The sequence below is a fragment of the Trichechus manatus genome, unplaced genomic scaffold (assembly GCF_000243295.1).
Source record: "Trichechus manatus latirostris isolate Lorelei unplaced genomic scaffold, TriManLat1.0 scaffold00097, whole genome shotgun sequence".
Lineage (NCBI taxonomy): Eukaryota > Metazoa > Chordata > Mammalia > Sirenia > Trichechidae > Trichechus > Trichechus manatus.
In genome coordinates this window covers 5,559,798-5,581,720 of record NW_004444033.1, presented here as the reverse complement: position 1 = coordinate 5,581,720, position 21,923 = coordinate 5,559,798, and the positions used below count along the sequence as shown (strand labels likewise).

The following is a 21,923-nucleotide window of genomic DNA, read 5'->3' as shown; positions in this document are numbered from 1 at the left end:
ATAGCATTTGTCTTCCTAAAATATACGGTAAATGTTTTGGTGTATTTAAACAAACTCTCAGTATATTATTTCCTACAGAGTCCCAAATATGGGGTTCTTGTTATCAGACAAGAGAAAACAGAATAGGATGTCTCCACGGGAGAAAACTCCGATGCATTTAATTAAGATAGGGTGACAAAACCCAAGTGTGAAACCTTCTCTGTGGGGGCTGGCAGAGAGGTATCCTGTTTTCCCATAACATTCTGTCCTTACACAAAGTTATTCTCCTATTGTCATCTCTCAGGGCATGGCTGGATTTGGCCCACTTAACTGCGGTAGTTCTAGGAGGAACAGAGACCTGGAGTTCATTCAGTCATTTGGGGAGGAAGCCCAGAGCAGTCAACAGAATTTGGTATCCAAAAGTATCATAATATTGTGTGGTTGTCCTGCAGCGTAGTTGGAATCCTAAAGACTGAGATAGAATTGAGGTATAGGGGTTACGTGACTCTAGTTAAACCTCCTGGTTTCGTCTTTATTGTCTGCACTGTTAAGTTTTATGAAACTTACTAGAGTGTTCTCTAGTTTACATTGGAACAGAAATTATTCTTTGATATGAGGCAATACATCAGCTAACATCTCACTCAATATATTTAGTTAACAGATCATTGTTAACACATCCTAAATACAGTGCATTACGTGCTTTGGGAGGGTATGAAGACAAATCAGATACAGACCTTACTGTCAAGTCGTCTCATCTTTGGGGGAGAGGGATGGACTGTAGAGTGGTGATTGAGAGCTTTAAGTTCTGCAGTCAGACCAGCCTGGGTTTGGATCCTTGTTCTGATATGGACTTGATGTAAAACCCTGGGAAAACCTACTCAGTCTCTCTAAGCCTTCGTTTTCTTCATCTGTGTAATAGTACGTGTCATGGATTCAATTTTGTCCCCCCAAAAATGTATGAATCAGTTTGGCTGGGCCATGATTCAAAGTATTGTGTAATTGTCCTCCATTTTGTGATTATAATTTTATGTTAAAAAGGATTAGGGTGGGATTGTAACACCCTTACCCAGGTCACATCCCTGATCCAGTGTAAAGGGAGTTTCCCTGGGGTGTGGTCTGCACCACCTTTTATCTCTCAAGAGATAAAAAGGAAAGGAAAGGGAGCAGAGAGCGGGGACCTCATACCACCAAGAAAGCGGTGGCCAGGAGTAGAGTGCATCCTTTGGACCTGGAGTGCCTGTGTGGAGAAGCTCCTAGTCCAGGGGAAAATTGATGACAAGGGCCTTCCTCCAGAGAGAGAAAGCCTTCCCCTGGAGCTGACGCCCTAAATTTGGACTTCTAGCCTACTAGACTGTGAGAAGATAAACTTCTCTTTGTTAAGGCCATCCACCTGTGGTATTTCTGTTACAGCAGCACTAGATGACTAAGGCAGTACCTATCTCATAGGAGTGCTGGGAAGTTCTAAAAAAATAATGTTTGCAAAGAGCTTGGAAGACTCCCCGGAACATAAGTTCTCTGTAAACATCGGCAACACATGTAGATGAAGAGATTGCTGCCCTGTGGGCCCTGGGGATTATGACTTTGCTGGAAATTTAGTGTTATAGATACGGCTTGGGGGGAGTTATCTCTATGGAGGTGATCACCCAGACTGTATGATACTGGGTGACATTACCAGAGGCAAACACAAGAAACAGCAGAGCAGAACATAGAACCTTATTTTTCTATCTGCAAAGGTGGACTAGCAATTATATTATTTTCTTAGATGTTTTGTTTATATTATTTTGTGGTAACTCAGACGTTAAGGGAGTTGAATCAGGCTGATACTGATACGAAGATAATTCATCCCTTTTTAAAATACACATTTATTGAGCCTGTCATGTACACTTATCATGAGGTCCAGTACTAGATATCAGTACTAAAAAATAAAGACTAAGAGGCCGTCTTGGTGATTGGCTCAAACTCAGGAGTTTGGCTGGCTATTAAGGATAGGTAGCTATAAATATTTTAAGGTTTTCAGACAAAGTGAATGACATTATGAAATGATAATTTGATTAATAAACAAGTAGTGGAGTTGGATTTCCTTAGCTCTTCATTTTGCTCAGACATTGTAGTCTCATCTTATCGTTTAAATATCTCTAAATGAATAATGGACAATGAATAAGGAAGACTGAAGAAGAATTGATGTCTCTGAGTTATGGTGTTGGCAAAGAATATTGAATATACCATGGACTGCCAGAAGAACAAACAAAACCTGTGTTGGAAGAAGTACAGCCAGAATGCTCCTTAGAAGTGGGGATGGTGAGACTTTGTCTCACATACTTTAGACATGTTCTCAGGAGGGACCAGTCCCTGGAGGTCATCATGTTTCGTAAAGTTCAGGGTCAGCAAAAAATCAGAAGACCCTCAACGAGATGCATTGACACAGTGCCTGCAACAGTGGGTTCAAGCATAACAGCAATCATGAGGATGGTGCAGGACCAGACAGTGTTTTCATTCTGTTGTACATAAGGTCGCTGTGAGTTGGAACCGACTCGATGGCACCTGTCTTAGGCTGGGTTCTCTAGAGAAGCAAAACCAGTAAAGTGTGTAAATATGTATATACAGAGAGATTATATCAAGGAAACAGCTCACGTGATTGTAGAGGCTAGAACGTCCCAAGTCCATGGATCAGGGTAGAGGCCTCTCCCAAGTCATAGAGCTGCAGAAGCTGGCAAGCCCAAGATCAGAAGGTCGGTGAGCAGGGCTCCCACTCACAGGCTGTGCAGATCGACGAATCCCAGGTTAGGCAGATAAGCTGACAGCTCAAGTCCCAAGAACGGGAGATGAGAAGACCGGAAGCAGCCGCAGGATCCAGAGAGAGCAAAAAGCCAGGACGTCTGCTTATATACAGATACGGGCCACACCCCCAGGGAGACTCCCTTTCATCTGATTGGCTACTCACAGTATATTCAATCATGGGAGTGATTACATTAAAACACAGCGAATCATGGCCCAGCCAAGTTGACACACAATCTTAACCATCACAGCACCTAACAACAACAACAAAAAATATTTAAACAGGTCACTGACTTCCCTGTGATGTGCTTTATTCTTTAAAAGAAAAATTAAGTTGTGTAATATTTGATGTGTGCAAAAAATCATATAATACTATACAACAAATAGAACATTATCAATATGTTGAAGCTGCTGTATGAGGAGGAGCTTTAATTGTTTACTGCATTGTTGCTCTTGTTGTTAGGTGCCGTTAGGTGCATTATTGCTCATCAGATGCACAGTGGTCAATAAGTACATATTTCATGAATGACACCTCTGTGTCTGCTGCCAAGCATCTGTGATGGGCCTGAAGCCCTTGTTGGTCAGTAGGTTCAATGGCTGGAAGAAAGAGCTGGACCCTGAGCGGAGGATGAGCTGGAACCCGCCGGCAGCTGTGTCTGTCACGTTTATCCACAGAGACCTTCTTCAGGGAGTAATGACTGCTGTGCAGTTCCTCCTTCCAGATCTCAAGTAAATTCCTCTTTTGCCCAACTCTAACTTGGAACCAGAGTCCCTTTGTGGTGCAAACAGTTAAGTGCTTGGCTGCTAACTAAAAGGCTGGTGGTTCAAATCCACCCAGAGATGCCTCAGAAGAAAGACTTGGTGATCTACTTCACAGCTACTGGAAACCCTGTGGAACACAGTTCTCCTGTGACACACACGAGGTCTCCATGAGTCAGAATCAACTCGATAGCAACTGGTTACCTTAGAACCACATATAAGGGATTCTAGGAAAGGTATTTCTATCTTAAACAAGTTGATGCAGTACAAACCACCACATTTGTGCAGCTGAATACATTTGTACTTGTTTTCTGTACTGTGAAGGAGCCCTGGTGGTGCACTGGTTAAGTACCCAGCTGCTAATCGAAAAGTCAGTGATTTGAACCCACCAGCCACTCGTCGGGAAAAAGACATGCTTCTGTAAAGATTATAGCCTTGGAAACCCTATGGGACAGTTCTACTCTGTCCTGTAGGATCACTATGAGTCTAAATCAACTGGATGGCAATGGGTTTTGGAGTTGTAAACAGGAGAGACATTTATAATTATTTCTGCTTAGAAAATACCTGAATAGTTTAAAAATAAAATTTAACTTTGATCATATCATTGTTTTCTTTTCCATTAAGCCATGCCTTTATTTTTAAAGCCATGGATTAACTTAAAACAGGAGTAATGTACTCTTACCCTCTTCTGTTCAAAGAAAATATTCTTTTAATTTGAAAAGTCAGCTTGGATCTCATCATGCTAAAAAATGTGTGTTTTTTTTTTAAGGTGTCCAGCACAGCTCCATCTAGTGATATATGACTTGAGTATTTCAGTATCACATTTCACTTCTTGATAAATCAGGAACTTCACTTTTAAACATGCCTAACTCGTAGGTGTATTTTAAGGGACTGTTTTAAATAGTATTTATAAGTAAAAGAAAAATAACTAGAAAAGATTTCTTTTTATTCTTAGATTTCATTGTACATCTCCACATACATACCTAACGAGTCACACTTTGTCTATTTACTGGATAGCACTTGGACCGAGTTTGTTGTTGTTGTTAGGGGCCGTCGAGTTGGTTCTGACTCATAACGACCCTGTGTACAACAGAATGAAACACTGTCCAGTCCTGCGCCATCCTCACAGTTGTTATGCTGGAGCCCATTGTTGCAGCAACTGTGTCAATCCATCTCATTGAGGGTCTTCTCTTTTTCACTGACCCTCTACTTTGCCAAGCATGCTGTCTTTCTCCAGGGACTGGTCCCTCCTAATAACATGTCCAAAGTAAATGAAACGAAGTCTCTCAGTCCTTGCTTCTAAGCAGCATTCTGGCTGTATTTTTTCCTAGGCAGATTTCTTTGTTCTTCTGGCAGTTCATGGTATATTCCGTATTCTTTGCCAACACCATAATTCAAAGGCATCAATTCTTCTTTGATCTTCCTTATTCATTGTCCAGCTTTCGCATGCATATGAGGCAATTAAAAATACCGTGGCTTGGGTCAGGCACACCTTAGTCCTCAAAGTGACGTCTTTGCTTTTCAACACTTTAAAGAGGTCTTTTGCAGCAGATTTGCCCAATGCAACACGTCATTTGATTTCCTGACTGCTGGCTTCCATGGGCGTTGACTGTGGATCCAAGTAAAATGAAATCCTTGACAATGTCAGTCTTTTCTCCATTTATCATGATGTTGCTTATTGGTCCAGTTGTGAGGATTTTTGTTTTCTTTATATTAAGGTGTAATCCATACTGAAGGCTGTAATCTTTGATCTTCATCAATAAATGTTTCAAGTCCTTTTCCCTTTCAGCAAGCAAGGTTGTGTCATTTGCATATTGCAGGTTGTTAATGAATCTTCCTCTAATCCTGATGCCACGTTCTTGGACCTAGGAGTAGAATCTATTTTGTATTTCTTGATCAGTTTTAATGAAAAAAACAAGATTATCCCATAGTGGAATGAGCATGGCTTTTAAAATGAGGCACACATGAGTTTGTCTTTTGGGCCTTACTGTTCTTATGATCTGGCTGGTAATTACTATATGCCAGGCAGTGGTCCAAGCGTTTTATATGCATTGACTCATTAAATCTTCACAAAAGCCCTAGGAGGCATTTTACAGATGAGGAATTCAAGGCACAGAGCAGTTAAATGTTGTGGTACTTACTTGCTTGTGTTTTGGTTATTTGTGTATTTATCTGGTTCTAGAATAGAGAGTGACCTTTTGCAGGGAAGGTCTTATTTGTGTATGTTTTCTCAGCATGTAGTACAGACTGACATTCAAATCCTTTTTTCTTGTTTTTGCTCCCATGAAATAAAAACACAATAGCCACAAGAACAATAGACAATTAAATGGCTTAGATAAAATATCAGTGTTTTCTCTATATTTTCTCCAAGAATGAAATATATATATATTTTTTTTGTGTGTGTATATATATGTGTGTGTGTGTATATATATATATATATATATGTAAGTGTATAATCTTAAAAAGAGTGTTCCACAATGGCACGCGCACTAAGCCCAGAGTCAGAAACCCTGGCTTTCAGTACTGTTGTTGTTAGGTGCTGTAAAGTGAATTCTCACTCATAGCGATGGAGTCAAACTGCCCCATTGGGTTTCCAAGGCTGTAATCTTTACAGGAGCAGATCAGCAGGTCTTTATTCTGTGGAACAGCTAGTGGGTTTGGACCAACAGCCTCTTCGTTAGCAGCCAAGTGCTTAACTGTTGGGCCACCACAGCTCCTGAAGCCTACGGCAGCTGGTATTCCCAGGCGTTCTCCCATCCAGTTACCAACCAGGCCTGACCCTGCTTAGCTTCTGAGATCAGACTAGATCAGATAGGATTCAAAGAGTCCACAATTTGTACAAGACTTTTTACAAACCCCAGCTCTCACCCGAGCACTCCATGCCCTGCTTGCTGAGCTCAGCTCTCGGAGCTGATTCTTTTGTTATTACCTCTCGGTCTCCAATTCTTCCTTTTTCAGCCTTAAGCATTTAACTTCTCATAATGCGAGAGGAGGAGTTATCTCTTTTTTACGCACCCCTGCCCCATGTGCACAATCAGCCTCCCTCTCGTTATTATTAGATTTTGAATAACCTTCACTGTTCGCATTGTTATGACCGTGAAAACATTATTCACACCTGAGCCGTATATTCTGCAGTAACTTTTTCTTGCCAGCACAGGTTTCTTTTTCCCCCCGCTGTTAGTAGTTGTGTTTTTTGGGGCGATGGGGGCATGGTGTTGCTTGTTTGCCTAGGGCTTACGTTGTTGTTGTTCCTGTTCCTTGCTGTTGGATCGATTCCTACTCCTGGCAACCCCATGTGGAAATGTATTAAGGATGCGTGACCTTGAGCCAATTGTTTAGCTCTTCTGATAAAACTTCTTGTCATTTACAGAATGAAGGATGTGGACAATGTGAAGACTTAGGCCACTTGTATCTCACAACTTTCATGGTTCTGTGAAATAAGATGCAGCCTTCCTCTCTGACTTGATTGTCTTTTCTCTGGTTAGCTGGAGCACCTCTGCTGCCTCCAGGAGGGGCCATGGGATGCAGGGTCTGGCTGGAAGTGGAGCCCCATTTGTGTGGACCAAGACTGCTTGTCAGCACGAGCTCTGGCAAGTATGCATAATGAGCTAGACTTGCCCTCGGTCCAGCCAGGATGTCAGGGATTCTTCGGTTTGGGATACTTATTTGAGTATTTTGACAGGCAGAAGCATTGATTATATAAATTTTTTTAATTTGGTGAAAATTTACCTAGCCAGAGATACGCCATTTCAACAGTTTTTACGCATACAGTTCAGAGACGTTGATTACATTCTTCAAGTTGTGCTGTCATTCTCACTTGTGGAAAACAGTGTGGAGGTTCCTCAGAAAACTAAAAATAGAACTACCGTATGACCCAGCAGTCCCACTCCTAGGTACCCAAGGGGCTTGAGGGCAGTGATGCAAACAGAGATACGTACACCAGTGTTCATTGCAGTGCTAGTCACAATAGCCAAAAAGTGGAAACAACCTAAATGTCCATTAACCAACAAGTGGATAAGCAAAATGTGGTACATAGATGTAATGAAATACTACCAAGCCAGAAAGAGAAGGGAAGTCCTGATACATGCTACAACATGGATAAACCTTGAAGACATTATACTGTGTGAAATAAGTCAGTCACAGAAGCACTGATTGTCTTTTATACTGACCTGGTCATGGAGAAGCACAGTGGGGGGGTAAGTAAGGGAGTAGCACAGTAGAGACTAAATGGTCTGTAAGGCATAAGAAAACAATAATCAAAATCTCGTATGAAACAAACACAAATAAAACAGAAAGAACACTTGACAGTAGCTTCTCACAGATTGTTATAGGAAATAATAATATTGGAGATGGAAGCATAATGATAGAATGACTCTTAGGTTTGTAGATACCTTACTCCCCTCATTCAGACTTGGTATGGTGGTGAATAGTGTCTGAGATGTTATTTTAGGGATGTTACTATTACCTTACTTCGGTGTAGAAGAAAAACTAGAGGGCAGAATGTGTCTATACTATTTTTTATTAATGGAAAAATTTGCTACAGGACTGTCGTAAGTGCTAAGTGTCAGAAGCTGTCATTCCAGGCAGCTAGCACTAGGAGGCCACCAAGACCGAGGATTCCCATGGACTGGTGAGAAACCTAGGGAAGGTAGTCCAGATGAAATGCAGGATTAAATAAACTAGATTAAAAATTTAACCCTTGTTGGCATCATTGAACCATTCTTCCTTGGCATTTCTTGTTATGTGAGGATAATGAAACTTGGTTGATTTGGGATTTCCTGTTACTTGCAGACAAAGGCATGTAACTCCTCATCCTTCAGGTCTCCGTTTAGATTTCCCTGATCTCTCACAGCCCTGTGTATATCTCCAAGTTTATCAAGTTCCATGAAAGACCCTGTAGGGATTTTGATTTTATAGATTAATTTAGAGATACTTATTAAGTTTTACACACACAAATATGGTATGTCTCCATTAACTCATCTCTGTAATTTTCTCCATAAAGTTCTTGAAGATTTTTTTTTTAAGTTTATTCTCAGAAATCTTAATCATTTTAGTTGCCATTTTAAATGGCAGTTTTTCCTATTAAAATTACAGAGTGATTATTTTTGGCTTATAAGAATGATATTAATGTTTGTATATTGATCTTATATCCAGCAACATTGCTGAGCTTACTTATTAGTTCTAGTAATTTTTCTTCATAATTTTCTAAATAAATAATTATCACTTGGAGATACTGGACAGTGCAGATGTAGAAAATTTTTATCATCACGGAAAGTTTTACTGGACAGCATTGTTCTAGACTTTTCTAGATTTTATTTTTTGTCTATCCAGATTATCAGAGAGCTTTCTATTTCTATTTTATATGTTCTATACTACAAGGAACTGCTGGATGAACCAATTAGCACATCTATCAGGGATATTGTTTAAGATACCAGTGTATTGTTTCTGTGATCTGCTGGAGAAACACTTCTCAGATTCGTGTACTAGGACAAGTTATAGTTCTCCTGAGACTTTTTTCCCCATCATGACCAGTGTAAGTTTTGTAATTAATTGGTTTCCTCTTTTTGCTTTGTCTTCCAGAGAGGCCAAATTTATGGTTTAATTGCCTAACCTACTGGCCTATAGATTTGCATATATATATATTAATCTCTAGTTTTGTCTTCCTAGTCTTCCTGTTTTCTTGTATGAATTTGTATATTTATAAAATATAATTTTATTCTAGCTTCTGCCTTTTTATAGGCTGTCTCAAATCCTTTATGAAAGGAGGTGGGGATATATGGATAGTAATGAATAAACCCCTTCAAGATTTTAGTCCTAGGAGCCACTTACGACTGAACGTCGGTAGTGAGAAAGGGTGAATGAGCTGACAACAGCCCTAAGCTGATTAGGAGCACAACGTTTACACACGTGCTCGGCACTGCTGGCCAAATGAGGTGGCTTAGGATGTACACCTGCCAGAGAACCAGTTTATTAGTTCACATTGCTTCTGAAAGGTTTTTAATTTTCAAAATATTGTTTGATGAACTCTTACGGTAGTAGTTTGTAAAAATTTCAGGCTTCTAAGTGTTGCTAGGAAAATTTAACCAAGAGCATACGTGAATATTTTGTTCAAACTAGCGAGTAGGGTTTGAACAAAGAAAGAAGAGGGCTATTTATTTCTTTATGGTGCAGAGACCTTTTGGAGAACAAGAATCTAATTCTGGGCATTTATCCCTTCTCAGTGGAAAAATACCACTCATGCTTTTCTCTGTTTTCCATTTTATCATGTAATGTATAAGCAGGTTAACACTGTATGTCTTTATTTATGTTTTACATTTTACAACTTCCAGTGCTTCTGAAAGCACTTAAAGCAACTAACACATTTCTAGCCAAAAGGTAGGGTAGCTTTATAAAAACTTGAACCAGCTTCATGTAAAAGAAGTTGAAGGATTAAGTCCTGTCATATATCAGCATTGAGCAGATTTGGGCAATATATTTGATTTTAAATTTTCTAGTTGCTAAAATGGGAAAAAGAAACACAGAATTCTATAGTTTTAATTTACTGACAACCGGAAGCATATAAACATCTGCAGAAACCAAACATTTCCTGGAACTAAACTCGAGCAGAAATTTATCACGTGAATCTTTGTTTAAAGAACCTCGTGAAAAATATGTCCCACCACAGTTATGTAAAAGATCCAGGAGTGTAGTTCATGTGGACAAGGTTCTCTAGAAGGCAGCACAGCTGAGGAGTGTGAAGACAACTGCTCAGAAGGTGTGGTGCTGTGCACAGGGGTTGTTGTTAGGTGCTGTTGAGTCAATTTCAACTCATAGCGACCCCTGGTGGCACAACAGTTAAGCGTTCAGCTGCTAAGTGGAAGGTTGGCAGTTCGAACTCACCTGGCAACTCTGTGGGAGGAGGACCTGGCGACCTGCTCTCCTGAAGATTACAGCCTAGAAAACTCTATGGGGCAATTTTACTTTGTCCAGGGCTTCCAATGGGTTCAAAGCCCCTGTGCCCATAGTGACAGGGCTTTGAACCAGTTTGTTCCAGTTTGACCCCCTGCTGAGAATTTGCATTTTCACCCCTGATAACGCTGAATCAGAATCTACATTTTAACAGGATCCCCAGGTGATTCTTATGTATACAAATCACAACTGAATGGCCACTTCATTTGATCAGCAGTGCCAGCTTCTGAGTTAGCAGCTGAACGCTTAACTGTTGCACTACCAGGTTCGCTGTGAGTTGAAGTGGACTCAGTGGCGCCTAACAACAACAGCCCCTGTGCACAGCACCACACCTTCTGATTCTTCTGGATGTATACATAAGAATCACCTGGGATCTTGTTAAACTGTAGATTCTGATTCAGTATATCTGGGGTGGAAATGCAGATTTTCAGCAGGGGGGTCAAACTGGAACAAACTGGTACAAAGCCCTGACTGTCACTATGGGCACAGGGGCTGGGGAAGGGAACAAGCTCTGAGCATGGTATCCAGGGCCTCTGCTGTTCTGAAGCTGTGCAAGAAACGAGTTTAGAAAACTATGATTGTTTATAACACCTTTAGGTCCAGTCCGCCCCCACCCATATTCAGTGATGTCAGTGTGATTTTTATGTGGGTGCTGATTTTATTCAGCGCATCTTCAAGTCCTCTAACAAATGCCTGCAGTGAAGATGTTTTATTCTGATGGTTAATGTGCAACTTTTACGCTTTGAAGGAAGCAGACAACATTTTCCATGGAACTTTAAGGGCTGGGCTTACCTGTTTACCCATAAAGAAGTCCAGTTCAATTCAGAGCGAACAACAACAGTAGAATCTTTATTTTTTCAAAGAGCTCGCGTGTGTTAATATAAGTTATTATAACAGAAAGTAATTTGAGACTTCAGAATTTATGCAACATGAAGAAACAGCTTTCACCCGAGCTATCTGAGGGGCAAATATAACAAACTATCCACCTTTTCCATGAAATCCTAAACTGAAAAACTTCAGTATGGGCATCATATTGCAGTTTCTTTTAAGAATCCTTGTATCCCTGGGCCTACTAGGGTAAGTTAACTGAAAAATCGAAAACAACTTAGCCTGTCCTATGGGTTTAAGATTGATCTTTACATGATTACCAGATAACAACAGTTTTTAGTATAGGTGTTAATTATGAGTTACTTCTTCTGGTAAAAACTGACCAATAATTTCAGCTACTTAAGATTGAGTCATACTTACCCAGCATGTAAGAAGATGTGCTGCTGGGGATTTAGGGAACATCTTGGATGGTTTTGGAGGTGGATAATGCATACCTACCATACAAGGTTGTTACAAGGATTAAATATGATAATGTGGATAAAATTCCTGGCACATAGTAGGTACTGAATAAATGTTCTGCATTCTCTCAGATGTTATTGATGAGGTAGGGCCATACATAAAGTTTTTCTAGAATTTTTTTTCATTATAAATATGTATGTAACAAAGCATTTGCCATTTTAACATTCTTCACACGGGCAGCTCAGTGATGTTATGTTCATCCTGTCGTTCAGCCGTCACCCTGATCCGGTCCCATACTAGGTCATTGTTGGTTGAGTGCCGTTGGGTCGATTCCAACTCATAGTGACCCCATGTGACAGAGTAGAACTGCCGCATAGGGTTTTCTTGGCTGTAATCTTAACATGAGATCTTTCTCCCACAGTGCCGCTAGGTGGGTTCGAACCACCAGCCTCTCAGAACCAAACGCTTAACCATCATGCCACAAGGGCTCCATATTAGGTCATGCAGATACATAATTTTAGGCATGTTGGGATCCATCCCTCATTGACGCTGTTAAAAATAATTGGTATAGAAAATGTTTCCTGTCTGATTTTAACAGGTTTTTTTTTTTTTAATTGACTTAAGAAAAACACTAACAACATAAGTTGGAAGTGTTATAGTTCCTCTTCATTAAATTATAGCTTGATAATCATTCAGGAAACATAGTGCAAATAGCTTTGAGTTTCTTGGTGATAAGAAACAAGGTTTAGCAGTGATCAAGAGCAGAATAATTGTTTCAGAATCCGGCCTGCCCCAGTTTTATCTGTGAAGTGTAGTTTAGCACACATAAAGATATGCGTTGATCAGATATTCTGAGTAGAGTCCACTGAGAACCAAGCAGAGACTTGGAGTCTAGGATTAGAAATAGAACTATGTGTGAGCTGGTTCAAGCCTGTGAATGTCATGGAGCTCTTGGAAGGAGAGATTGCTCATGAAAAGGAAGTCAGAAACACTTGGCTATCAGCTGAGAAATGCCTTTGGGAGAGTGTCTTGGTTTGGATGAGAAAATGTATAGTTAAAGGTGGAGGATCTCTACCAGTTGAAGGATCAGACTGGTAAAAAAGTGATCAAGTTACAGCACAGGATGTGTATTTTATTGCGCCGATTTAAGCTTCTCCCCAGAGAGATTTCTTAAAACAGGAAGGCAGTTGTAATACCTGGTATTGCTAATATCAGGGCACACAACTACAGGGCTATGAATTAACTTGCTCTGAGCCCTCACTAAAAAAAAAAAAAAAAAAAACGGAAATAGGTTATTCCCTATCTAGACAATCCACTTGAGAGTTGTATCTTGGTCTGTAACTCCAGTTTCCTTTCTCACAGGCATTTTATTAAATCTCCAGGGTTAGAAAAATTGGAATATTTTGCCATCTGGAGTTTCTCTGCCTCGCTAATCTAAGCTCCCACCTGCCAGTTCACGGAGATGATTGACAAGACCCAGGAATGTCTGAGTAAGTAGATGTTGCTGTGTGTTTCATTTTACAGCTTTAAAAAAAGTGTAAAAAAAAAAAAATAGCGGTTTCAAAGTATTATGCGTTTTAATTGGGTTCTTTAAATTTTGCTATTGAATAATGGTGGCAATTATGATAATTCTCATAAGTGAATATTTATAAATAATGGGATTCTGGAAGAAATTAATCTCCTGATGATTAAGGAAAAAAAAAAGTGCTAATGAAAACATTACCTTGCATAATGCTTTAGCTTTGTAGGAACATAGTGAGGGTTTAAACGCACGTATTAAAAATGTTAGAGCATTATCTTCAGTGCTTTCTTTCCCCTTTATGTTCTGAATTGGAAAAATATCATAAGACAACTACCAAGCATTTCTGAAATGCAGCTCTATCTATACAAAAACAGTCTTTTTAACGCAGGACACATTTTGGTTAATTGGAAATCAATTCTGATTTGTTTAGTAATAGAATTTTAATAGTTCTATTTGAAAATAATGGCCCACTCCCCAATGTAGGTAAGATCACAGAATCTCTGTGGATTTAACTTCGTTTTTTAATCAAAGAGAATAGGGAAGAAGGGCATTTGTTCTTTCTAATCAGAACATCTGAATGAAATTGAAAGAGTTGAGTCAGTTATCTTGATATAATTACTTCTCTAAATGAAAGATGCTACTCCTCTTGAAATACTCATTAAAACTGATTTGACAGAACTAGGAAGCTACGAGGTTATACCAGGGCCTTGTTTTGGAATATTAAGTTAAACACAATGAGTAAATGCACAACATGTTCCCCCACCACAGTGTCGTTTTTGTTAGGTGGTGGTGGTGATAGGTGCCATTGAGTCTGTTCTGATTCATAGCAACCCCATGTACAACCGAGCAAAATGCTGCCCAGTCCTGTGCCATCCTCACATCGGTGCTGTGCTGGAGCCCATTGTTGCAGCCACTGTGTCAGTTCATCTCATTGAGGGTCTTCCTCTTTTTCGCTGACCCTCTACTTTACCAACCATGATGTCCTTCTTCAGGGACTGATCCCTCCTGATAACATGTCCAAAGTACGTGAAATCAAGTCTTGCCATCCTTGCTTCTAATGAGCATTCTGGCTGTACTTCTTCCAAGATAGATTTGTTGGTTCTTCTGGAAGTCCGTGGTGTATTCAGTGTTCTTCACCAACAGTAGTTTGATTTTGGCCTATATCTGTACTGTCCAATATGGTAGCCACTGGCTACATGTAGCTATTAGCACTTGAGACATACCACATTTCAAAATAGTATGAAAAAAAGACTAAAATATTTATGATTTCTGTATAAATTACGACTTGAAATGATAATATTTTGAATGTAGTGGGTTAAATAAATTATAGCTAAAATTATTTTAATCTATTTTCTTCTACTTTTTTAATGTGACTGCTAAAAGTTTTTAAATTACTTGTGGCTTACATTATATTTCTCTTGGACAGAGCTGGTCTATGTCATCACACACAATTAGCATTCTTGGTCATCCGCTACTCCGCATTCTGTAGTCCTAAAACCTTCTGAGTCTGGATAGATTCATGTAGATCTGCACTGTTTTAGGAATATGATCCTTTGACTCGTCAGGTATTTATTGTGTGCTTACCATGTGCTGTACAGTGGGCACTGGTGACAGAGAAGTGAACAAAACGAACAAACCTCCCTGACTTCATGGCATTAACATTCTAGTGGAGAAAAAACAGATTAAAAACAAATAATTAAAATATATAGTGTATAAGAAGGTAATAAGTGCTATGGAGAAGTATAAGGCAGGCAAGAGGACTACACCAAAAGAAACCAAACCCATTGCTGTCGAGTTGATTCCAACTCAGAGCAACCCTATAGGACAGAGTAGAACTGTTCCATAGGGGACTCTGGGGGAGTTCAATTATAAATAGGGTACTCAGGAAAGGCCTCACCGAAAAGGTGATATTTGAGCGAAGAGTTGAAGGAAGTGTGAGGGAGAGAGCCCTGTAGCTGTCTGGGGGAAGAATGTTCTAGGCAGAGGGAACAACAAATGCAAAGGCCCTTAGGCAGGAGCACCTGACTTGTTTGAAAGGCAGGTGACTGGAGTGAATGAAGGGAGAAGAGATGAATGGTAATGGGTGGTCATAGCATATGAGCAGTGGTTACTAAGGGTTTTTGGGTTTTTGTTTTGTTTTTTAGTTGTGCTTTAGATGAAAGTTTACAGAGCAAATTGGTTTCTCATTAAACAATTAATACAGAAATTGTTTTGTGACATTGGTTGCCAATCCTGCGATGTGTGAGCATTCTCACCTTCTCCCCCCCAGGTTCCCTGTTTCCATCCATCCATTTTTCCTGTCCCTTCCTACTTTCTCATCTTTGCTTTTTGGGCAAATGTGCCCATTTAGTCTTACATACATTATTGAACTATGAATTGTTATTGTTTGTTTTATTAAAAAAAAAAAAAAAACCATTTCCATCTAGTCAGTTCCAACTCATAGCAACTCTATAGGACAGAGTAGAACTGCCCCATAGGGATTCTAAGGAGTGGCTGGTGGATTCGAACTGCCAACGTTTTGGTTAGCAGCCAAACTCTTAATCACTGCACCACCAGGGCTCCATTATTTGTTTTATAGACCTGTCTAATCTTTGGCCAAATGGTGAACTTCTTTGGGAGTGACTTCAGTTATGAGTCAAAGGGCATCCAGGGGCCATACTCTCAGGGTTTCTCCAGTCTCTGTCAGACCAGTAAGTCTGGTCCTTTTCATGAATGTATGAATTTGAATTTTGTTCTACATTTTAATCCTGCTCTGTCCGGGACACTCTGTTGTGATCCCTGTCAGTAGCCAGGCACCATCTAGTTTTTCTGGGCTCAGGCTCGTGGAGACTGTGGTACTTGTGGTGCATTAGTCCTCTGGACTAATATTTCTCATGTGTCTTTGGTTTTCTTCATTCTCCTTTGCTCTGGACAGATTGGAACCAGTAGACGTATCTTAGATGGCCTCTTGCAGACTTTTAAGACCCCAGACACTACTCACCAAAGTCAAATGTGGAACATTTTCTTTATAAGTTATGTTATACCAATTGAACTAGATGTCCCCCGAGACCATGGTCCCCAGCCCTCAACCCAGTAACTTGGTCTGTCAGGGAGTGGATGTGTCTATGAAGCTTCTAGGACTTTGCCTTGGCCAAGTTGTGCTGACTTCCCCTGTATTGTGTACTGTCTTTCCCTTCACCAAAGTTAACACTTAACTTTTATTTAGTTAGTGTTCTTCCCTCCCCACTCCCCACCTCGTAACCATCAAAGATTATTTCTTTCTACGTGTAGACCTTTCCTTAAGTTTTTATAATAGTGGTCTCATACAGTATTTGTCCTTTTGTGATTGGCTTATTTCACTCAGCATAATGCCCTCCAGATTCATCCGTGATGTGAGATGTTTTGCAGATTCATCATTGTTATTTATCATTGTGTAGTATTCCATTGTGTGTATGTACCATAATTTGTTTATCCATTCATCTGTTGGTGGGCACTTAGGTTGTTTCCAATCTTTTTGCTATTGTGAATAATGCTGCAGTGAACATGGGTGTGCATATGTCTATTTGTGTGATGGCTCTTATTTATCTGGGATGTATTCCTAGGAGTGAGATTGCTGGATCATGTAGTATTTCTATTTCTGGCTTTTTAAGGAGGCACCGTATCATTTTCCATAGTGGTTATACCATTTTACATTCCTACCATCAGTGGATAAGAGTTCCATTCTCCCCACAACTTCTCCAACATTTGTTATTTTCTGTTTTTTTTTTATTAGTACCAGTAATATCAGGGTGAGATGGTATCTTGTTGCAGTTTTGATTTGCATTTCTCTGATAGCTAGTGATCACGAGCATTTCCTCATATGTCTGTTAGCCACCTGAATGTCTTCTTTAGTGAAATATCTGTTCATATCCTTTGCCCATTTTTAAGTGGATTATTTTTCTTTTTGTTGTCAAGGTGTTGGATTTTAGAGATTAGACTTTGTCAGATAGATCATAGACAAAAGTTTTTCCAAGTCCATAGGTTCTCTTTTTACTCTTTTGGTGCAGTCTTTTGATGTGCCTAAGTATAATTGTTAGAAGATCCCAGTTAACCAATTTATCTTCTGGCGTTTGTATATCGTTAGTTATGATTTGTGTTCTATTTACACCCTAACATTGACCCCATTTTTTCTTCCACAATCTTTAGGTCTTTGATCCATTTTGAATTAACTCTTGTGTATAGTGTGAAGTATGGGTCCTGTTTCATTTTTTTGTAGATGGCCATCCAGTTTTGCCAGCACCATTTGTTGAAAAGACTGTCTTTTCCCCATTTAATGGACTTTGGGCCTTTGTCGAAGATCAAGTAACCATAGGTGGATGGATTTACATCTGGGTTCTCGATTCTGTTCCATTGGTCAATGTTCCTGTTGTTGTACCAGTACCAGGTTGTTTTGACTACCGTAACTGTATAGTAGGTTCTGAGGCTTCCTACTTTGTTCTTGTTCGGTAGTGCTTCACTTCTCTGGGGCCTCTTTCCTTTCCATATAAAGTTAATGACTAGTTTTTCCATCTCATGAAAGAATGCTGTTGGTATTTTGATAGGGATTGCATTATATCTGTAGATTGCTTTGGGTAGGATTGACATTTTCACAATGTTGAGTCTTCCTATCCATGAACATGGTATATTTTTCCATTTATGTAGGTGCCTTTTGGCTTCTTGCTGTGGTGTTTTGTAGTTTTCTTTGTATAGGACTTTGGTGTCCCTGGTTAGATTTATTCCTAAGTATTTTATTTTTTTTAGGGGCTATTATAATTGGTATTGTTTTCTTGATTTCCTTTTTGTAGTTCTCTTTATTGGTGTATAGGAATCCAACTGGTATTTATATGTTTATTTTATATCTTGCTACTCTGCTGAATCTTTCTATTAGTTCCAGTAGTTTTCTTGTAGAGTCTTTAGGGCTCTGTATGTATAGTATCATATCATCTGCGAATAGGGATAGTTTTACTTCTTCCTTACCAGTTTGGATGCCCTTTATTTCTTATTTCTTGCCTTATTGCTCTAACTAGGACTTCCAGCACATTGTTGAATAGGAGTGATGATAAAGGGCATCCTTGTTTTGTTCCTGTTCTCAAGGGGAAGGCTTTCAGCCTCTCTCCATGGAGAATGATGTTGGCTGTTGGTTTTACGTAGATGCCCTTTATTATGTTGAGGAATTTACCTTCTATTCCTATTTTATTGAGGGTTTTTATCAGGAATGGATAATGGGACTTTATCGAATGTGTGGTTTTTTTTTTTTAATAATTTATTTTGGTTTTGTTGTTGGGAATACACAACAGAACATTTCTCCATGTACAATTTAGTAACATTGATTACATTCTTCGAGTTGTGCAACCATTCTCATCCTCCGGTTCCAAGTTGTTCCTCCCCCATTAACATAAACTCACTACCCTCTAAGGTTCCTGTAGGATTTTGGTTTTGAGAGAGATGAAAAGGAATCGGTTTTTGAAGAGAGGAATGATACAGTCTTCCTGTTGATGCTGCTGTGATTAGAATTTTCTGAGGTGGGGGAATGTGCAGGGTGGAAGCAGAGTTTGATCCAAGTCTATTGCAGTGACCCAGGAGAGAGCTGATGGTGCCTTAGACCATAAAGGGAGGTGGTGAGAAGTGACGGACTCTCAGTCATATGTTGTTGTGAGATTGGATATGGGATATGAGAGGAGTCGGGATGATTCCAGAATTTTCCACCTGAACAACTGAAGAATGGAGTTGCCTTTTGCTGAGATGGGCAAGATTTGTAGGAGAAGCAGATTTGGGGCAGAACCAGGAGCTTAGTCTGGGACACATTAAGTTTGAGATGCTTCTTTAGACATCTACATGGTAATGTCCAGTAGGCAGAGTCTGAACTTCAGTGAGAGGTTAGGTTACAAATGCAGATTTGAAGTCATCACTATCTAACTGTTTTGTAAAGCCATAAGAGGGGTTGAAATTGCCAAGGGAGTGAGAGTTGAGAGGAAAGAGGAGAGGTCTAGGACCAGAGCTCTGGATCACGCTAATAATTTAGAGGTCAGGAGATGAGATGGCATCAGCAAGGGAGGTTGAGGAACAACGATTGGGTGGAATATGTGGTATTCTAGACACAAGGGAAGAAAGTGTTTCAGGGAAGCAGGAGTAGCTGGGCTTCTCAGATGCTGCTGATGGGTTAGGTAAGATGTGAGCTAGAAATGGGGCATTGGATTTAGCAAAGAGATGGTCATGAGTGATCTTGACGAGTGATTTCAGTGGAATGGTGAGAACAAAGCTAGATTGGAATAGCATCAAGAGAAAATTGGAGGAAATGAATTAATGACCATCTTTGGAGGAACCGTGGAGTCAAGATGGGCTAAGGAAGTTTTTGGTTATAGTTTATTTTTTTAAGATGAGAGAAATTATAACATGTCTCTACCTATGCATGTATTAGAGAGGTTTTCTAATTTCTGAAATTGTCCACCAGATTTGGGACATTTAAGACCACCACTTTGTGTATATGTGTGTGTTGGTTAGTATTCCCTCCTAAGAGGATTTCATAGAATTGTGTTTTATAATGAGAGAAAGGGGTGTGTGTGTGTGTGTGTGTGTGTGTGTGTGTGTGAGGGGTGGGGGTGGGGGTGAATGAGAATGTGTGTGTGTGTGGAGGCTGACACTGATTGTATTAAAGGTTGCTTTTACAATTGGTACGAAATTTGGCTTCATTTCTAGCTCAGTGTCTGCATTCACACTCAGATAACTATTATTTTTAAGACAGCAAATGTTAAAACTAGATCTGTTTACTTTAATGTGTTGATAAGGCTATAAAGCTAGTGTTTGGGGACTAATTTAATTTATTTTCCTTACTTTTAAGGAGGTTACCAAAGAATTTGAAGAAATTGAGGCAGTGACATGCCCAAGGCCACAAAATGAAACATTGCCAGAGTAGCTGGATTTTGGATCTGATTTACTGGCTATGTGGAACACTTAATCCCTCTGATTTCAGTTCCAACAGGTATAAAATGAGGATAATACTTGCTCTACCTAGGATGTGAAGTTTTTATGAGGATCACACGAGAAAGTAAGTGAAAGAGCTTATTAGTCAGCTATAACGCATTCTGTAATTATGAAGTAATGGTGTTAAAAGTAAGTTACGCTTGAGGATTTTGTGACAGTATTTGGAATAACTGGAGAAAAGGTAAAATGTGACAGAATCTGGGTTGAAAATAATTATAATACATAATCATACTAATAGAATCTGCAAGAATTTGCTTTTTTGCCTGTGTCATGCTTTATTAATTACATCACAGACATTATCATATTGGGGCCATCATAGAGTTTTGTAGTCAGGAACCGTGGCTGACGACCAACTAGGCAACCAGTTTATGCCATAGGAGCCTCAAAATTACTGAACATGTGGCTGTTTTGGTTGTTGTTAGATGCCCTCGAGTTCGTTCTGACTCATAGCAACCCTGTGTACAGCAGAATGAAACACTGTCTGGTCCTGTGCCATCCTCACAATAGTTAGTTACTATGTTTGAGCCCATTGTTGCAGCCACTGTGTCAATACATCTTGTTGAGGGTGTTGCTCTTTTTCGCTGACCCTCTGCTTTACCAAGCATGATGTTCTTCTTCAGGGACTGGTCCCTCCGAATAACACGTCCAGAGTACATGAGACAAAGTCTTGCCCTCCTTGCTGCTAAGGAGCATTCTGCTGTACTTCTTCCAAGACAGATTTGTTCGTTCTTCTGGCAGTCTGTGGTATATTCAGTATTCTTCACCTACCCCATAATTCAAAGACATCAGTTCTTCTTCGGTCTTTCTTATTCATTGTCCAGCTTTCACATGTATATGAGGCAATTGAAAATATCATGTCTTGGGTCAGGCGCACTTAGTCCTCAAGGTGACACCTTTGCTTTTCAACACTTTAAAGAGGTCTTTTGCAGCAGATTTACCCAGCGCAATACGTCTTTTGATCTCTTGACAGCTGCTTGCTTCCATGGGCGTTGATTGTGGATCCAAGTAAAATAAAATCCTTGACAACGTCAGTCTTTTCTCCGTTTATCATGATGTAGCTTATTGGTCCAGATGTAAGAATCTTTTTTTTTTATATATGTTGAGGTGTAACACATACTGAATGCTATAGTCTTTGATCTTCATCAGTAAGTGCTTCAAGTCCTCTTCACTTTCAGCAAGCAAGGTTGTGTCATCTGCCTATTACAGGCTGTTAATGAGTCTTTCTCCAACCCTGATGCCCCATTCTTTTTTATATAGTCCAGCCTCTTGGATTATTTGCTCAGCATACACATTGAATAAGTATGATGAAAGGATACAACCCTGATGCACACCTTTCCTGATTTTAAACCATGCAGTATCCCCATGTCCTGTTATGACTGCCTCTTGGTGTATATACAGGTTCCACATGAGCACAATTAGGTGTTCTAGAATTTCCATTCTTTGCAGTGTTATCCATAATTTGTTACGATCCACACAGTCAGATGCCTTTGCATAGTCAGTAAAACACAGGTAAACATCTTTCTGGTATTCTCTACATTCAGCCAAGATCCATCTGCCATCAACAGTGATAATACCCCTTATTCCATATCCTCTATTGAATCCAGGTTGAATTTCTGACAGTTCTCAGTTGATGTACTACTGCAACTATTTTTTAATTATCTTCAGCAGAATTTTA

The 21,923-nt window shown here is 39.7% G+C and overlaps 1 long non-coding RNA gene across 1 annotated transcript in view; it reads left to right on the top strand.

Moving 5' to 3' along the window:
• LOC111821681 (uncharacterized) overlaps window positions 1-20,769 on the top strand; it is a 51,451-nt gene extending 30,682 nt beyond the window's left edge. The window contains exons 2-3 of the long non-coding RNA XR_002825023.1: window positions 13,131-13,238; window positions 20,106-20,769. This is a non-coding gene — a long non-coding RNA (uncharacterized LOC111821681). The remainder of the gene's footprint in view (window positions 1-13,130; window positions 13,239-20,105) is intronic.
• The last annotated feature ends 1,154 nt before the right edge of the window (window positions 20,770-21,923 follow it).